Genomic DNA, 5,715 nt, shown 5'->3' on the forward strand with positions numbered 1-5,715 from the left:
GAAGGTCTGCTGTTATTCTGCCATATATATATGCTATAAAGAAGCAATGTCGTTGATTATCATAAACGTTTATGTATGTATTTAATGAGTCTTTATAATTTTGCTTTTCCATAAAATACAAATTCTACAAGTATGGTAACTCCGAATAAAAATAAAACTTCATACTTATAAGCGACAAGCTTCAAGTGATCAATTAGGCATCAGCACTAACATTAAATAACAAAACCAGGTGTTTCACCCATTATCGCTACCTTAAGATCATAGGCAGGTATATATCTATAAGTGTTACTAAATATACAACATGGAGAAAAATTGAGTGACTGATATTTTTGTTGTTTTTCTTGTGGTTAATGCTCTCCTTACCAAGTAGAACAATATGTAGTAAGATGGGCGAAAATCTAGGATCGATGTACAGCACATATTCAAACTCAACTGGTCTTTAACGTATTGAGTGCTGTGTTACAGCGTATTTTCGTTGCATGGAATTTCTCCACAATTCAGTCTATTCCCCTGTTCTTTGGTTACAGGCGTTTTTCATGGTTCTTGTTAAAAAGTCTTAAATATATAATGATATATCCTGACCCATCATCGAATGAATTCAATCCATAACCCCTCCGTCCTTCGTTTAGTCACTGCGTTTCTGAGACAATATCATCTCATTACAGCCACCTTTAGAAGGTAGAATGTAACTTTTAAATGATTCATCTGCTATTTCTACTTATTTGACTTGATATATTCATAGTATTTCATTTATGAAGAAAAATAAACTGAAAATTATTGCTTAGCGTATAAAGGCTTTGTGAATGAGTAAATACGGCTGTGTTTATGTATGTTCACATGTGTATATGTGTACAAGAGTGTGTGTGTGTGTGTGCATGTGCGTATGTGTGTATGACTTTATATTGTGATTTGCTATATCTAATAATATTCAAAAATTCTGTTATAATAGAATTTTGTGTGCAATAGATAGATGAAATATGGCAGAAAAAAAGATAAACATTGTTGTAAATAAGTGCTTAAGTGCACTACAAATACAAGAATGTGAATGAAAAAAAAAAGCATCGGAGGAGCGATGCATATCCTGCTCGCAGATAAGGTTTTTCGTAAATTGCGTTGCTTACCCTTGCTTTTTAATTGAATTGAATCAAACTTTGAGTTTGACTAAACTTGTTTATCGGGAAATTTTTAAAGTTCGATTTGTTTTTAATTTTTTTGTTTTCTTATCACCGTTATGAGTATTTATACTCCGGTGAAATTAGGAAATCATCTCTGAAATAAACGAAACCCACGAATCCATCATTGTACACACACACACACACACAGTCACATATTGGTGTATGTATTTATGTATGTTTGAAGGTAATCAAACCAAATTTTCATTATTTCGAACTATTCACCCAATGAGTATTTCCCAGAAATTTTGCAAAAACACAAACAGACACAAACGGTGATTACAATACCCTTAAGTGCGCATGGGGAAAACGAAAAAAAATCGTTGGATGTTCTGTATCAGGAATACTAGAAATATTGAAGGATGCAGTGTCTCGAAATCTAACGAATGATGCGAGTATTATATGTCATGCTTAAAATAATCCTGGGTGTCAGAAAATGTTTCCACAAGTCATGATCGTTGCGTTGTTTTTTAAATTTTGTTAGCACGTTCACGAATGTTTGACATATGGAATTAAAAACAGATGCCCAAAATTGTTGTTGGAAAGGTAGTGGATAATCTTGTGAGTTTCTGCCAAGTCAATAGCCAATCATTTGAGTTTTCATGTGTTTATGCTCAGGGAAGCAAGGCGTTCAGAGTATGGTAGATGCCTGATAGCAGGTATTCGTTTTGTTGCACGTTTCTGAACAGTTTCCTGGAGATTGATATGCTGGGCAAATCAGGGGATCCAGACTGGTGATTTTAAATGTAGTGATACCATTGCCATATGCAGTTTTAAATAGATAGTTGGAGAGCGGCTAACAAATGTCTTCCTGAGCGATACTAGGACACACTAACCTCCTTGACTATCTTAGAGATGTGGCTTGCCCAACGCAGATCGCTGTTTACCATAATACACAGATCACGTTCACTAGTAGACGTCTTGAGATTGGTACTGTTGAGGGAGTATGTAAAGGCTGGGTATCCTAATGGTGATGCACTTGCCAACAGATATCTTGAGTTACCAGTCAGTAATTCATTGCTGCATTGTGTCCAGGTCTGATTGAAGGAAAGATGTGTGGCGCATAGAATCTGATCTCTTCATCTCAAGGTACAGCATGATGTAATCAGTTTGGTGATGCATCTAGTAAGGCCGACTGGACGATAGTTGACAGGTAATGTGCGATCACCTTTTTTCAACAGGGAACGACACTGGCAATTTTTTATTTCTCTGGAGTGAGATATTCATTAAAGCAGAATTGAAACAAGAATGAAAGCTGGTGCAAAAGAAAGAACCCGCCACGTTTGAGAAGGAAATAAGTAACGTCATCAAGACCAGGAGAGACATAACTGTGCTTATTCTTGCGGTGGCGTCGCAGCATTGCGGGTGTGAATTTCAGAAATGTTATGAAATTTGATTTCAGAATAGATGGAGAAGGTACATTTGAATTTTCAACAGTTTGAGGGTTGTAAAGAGAGACAACTGAAGCGTGATGTCTCTTCTTCCGGCATACATATTTCCAGAACACTTTGCTGTCAGTGATGGTTGCTATATGTTGTTGAAACTCAAGCACTGCCTTTTTTGTCTCTTGTTTGGGAAGGTGGGATTATCTATTGCGTCTTCTAATATTCTTATCTGTTAACATCAAGATTACTTTTCCTGGCAATTCGAACTCCTGCAGTCTCCCAAATTGCATTTTTTATCTGTAGAGCACTTGTGCGGTACTGATGCTTCATATGCAGCCCAAAGTACACTGAGGACATTTTGAAATACAGTAATGACATTTCCGGAATTGTAAAATCCAATCCAGTTTGGGCATTGTAAGTCCCCACGGTAACAGTTCCAGTGTGTTTTGTTCCAACCAAAGCGAGTAGTTTAGAGGTTGGTGGTGCTTCTTGTTTCTGCCTTGAAGAGACATATTGGTAATGATCATAACATAATCGGAGCCGCCTAGTGGCTCCTTGGTCGTTCCTTAGTTCCTGATGACAGTTTCAGGAGTAGTGGTAAAAGAAAAGCAGGTCTGAAGTGTCGTTACCTCTTGTGGGGGAGGTGACTACTTGTGACTAGCTTAAATCCTGCACTACACCAATGAAATAGTCTGCACTTTGCAGCCAACTAAAAGTTTCCTAACCAATTTCAGGGTAGTTGATGTCACCAGCAATAAAAGAATGAATGGCTGCCTTCTTAGATGCGGCCCTGAGGATTTCACAAAGTTGTGTGTCTTTATGGTAATTTCGTGGGCGATAGACAACTCCAAGTATCAGTGTTCAGATCATCACAAGGAATTGCTAAAGGTTCGACTGAATGCAGACCATCACACTACCTCCCCGATAATTAGCACAGTTTCTGCGAAACCAGTTGCAACCTTCTATGCTAAAAACACGTTCACAGAGTTGAGAGCGTGCCCACGTTTCTGTGATTGTGATGAAATTGGGTTCAATACTTTTGATGTAAGAGTAAAAAAAGTGCACCTTGCTGTACAAACTTCGGGCATTCAAGGATGTGAATTTGAAAGAGGATTTAATACCATCGCGATAGTATATAAGTGATGAAATATGTTTTGTTGTCCGATGGTTACACTGAGAATATTACTTGATCGGGGTTATACGAGTGGAGTGAAATTATAGTTGACTTTGGTGGATGTGTGTTCCTAAAATTTTAGATATGCGACTTTCGTTTTCCTGGAGTAGGCTGGCCTTCATATTTTCCAGGTAATTTGATAAAAAGTGTTTCCTCTTTGGTTAGTTATTTAATCGGGTGATATACTGTTTATTTCATGTGGTGTTGCGATATTTCTGCAATTCTTTCTTCTTCGGTTGGCGATGGTGTGAGGAGGTGGATTGTGGTTATGTTTTATTTTTGTTGCATTATATTTTTCATTTGTTTTGTGTCTTTCAGATGGTGGAAATTGCATTCCAGGTTAAGGCATGTCCCTAAAGAGAAAGAATTCTGGCACAGTTTAGGATGGAAGAAGGCACACCTTTTTTTCTTTTGTACATCCATATTTAGGGTCAGGACCATGGACTCTGTATTTGAGACAGTATTTGAAGTGAAGTAAAGGAGCCTTTTTCAGTTATACCACATGGATGCTCTTAATAAGTCTACAGCATAAAGAAGATTGGGAGATTGGTGGTGCCGCTGGGGGGCGAATTTGCGATTACCATCAGAATGTTTTTTTGAAAAGGAAAAGGTTTTTCTACATTGACAAGTGGGGTAGTAGTAGTAGTAGTAGTATAGTAGTAGTAGTAGTAGTAGTAGTAGTAGTAGTAGTAGTAGTATAGTAGTAGTAGTAGTAGAAGCAGCAGACTGTTGAAGTGAATTCTGACCTGTCATAATGGTAGTATTATTTTGTTATGGTGACTCGTGATTTACTGCTGTAGGGTTGCGTGAAATTAGGTCGAATGTTGAAACTAAAGTAGTAGAAGTGTCATAGCATTGTTTAATTTATCTCGTGTGTTCACATTTTCTCGTGCTCGTTTCTGCCATTGTCCCCTGTTCTTTCATTATTCCAACCAGCTTCTTGCTGCTGACGCCATCAACAGTGAATAATATTATCGTTAGAGACGTGAAATTGTAAGGATCTTTTGGAGAGTAACTGACGAGCAATTCGCAACGACCCGTCTTGAGTGTCGATTTTCTGTTTTTTTTCCTTTGTTGCGTGTCTGTTCAAGTTCCGGAACTTATTATTTAATGTAACGTTACGCATAATTATTATTTTTTTACACATTTTGATATCTGATATATATATATATATATATATATATATATATATATGTGTGTGTGTGGTGTGTGTGTGTGTGTGTGTGTGTGTGTGTATGTGTGTGTGTGCATGTGAATGTAAATGTGTTTGTTTGTGTATATATAAATATGTATGTATGTGTGTTTATTGCCCCCCAAAAAACGAAAAATGTGACCATCCGGAAATACATCCGGAAATACAGCGTATATATATATATAAGTCCTTAAAAAATGTTTTAGCCACTATATAAGATAAATTGTAATTTTCTTTGAGATTTTACGTGTTTCGGTTCTTCTTGAAAAAACGAACCTTATCAAAAATATTTTTAAAAGTTAGACTCTGTTGAGACTAGAAAGAAACAATTATGAACTATTTTATTACACTTAACTTTTTAAATATTTTTGATAAGGTTCGTTGTTTCAAACATGTAAAACCTCTAAGAAAATTAAAATTTATCTTATATAGTGGGGTTTTCAAACTTCTTTTTTATAAAATTTATATACCCACCAACACTTTATATATATATATATATATATATATATATATATATATATATATATATATATATATATAGGGAAGTTTATATTTATAGAGAACTGTGTGTATGCCCTTATGCACTAAACCACTTATACATGCAAACATGCAACATAATAAAAGTTCTGCGTAAGAGACTTGCATCTGCATAATAAGAATGATGTTTAAAAAAAAATGTCGTTCATTTGTACAACTGAAACCCTCAAGGCGAAGAACCAGCATCGGTACAGTCCTTAGACTAAAACGAATAGATAATATATATATATATATATATATATATATATATATATA

Source organism: Octopus sinensis, linkage group LG12 (assembly GCF_006345805.1).
Source record: "Octopus sinensis linkage group LG12, ASM634580v1, whole genome shotgun sequence".
NCBI classification, from domain to species: Eukaryota; Metazoa; Mollusca; class Cephalopoda; order Octopoda; family Octopodidae; genus Octopus; species Octopus sinensis.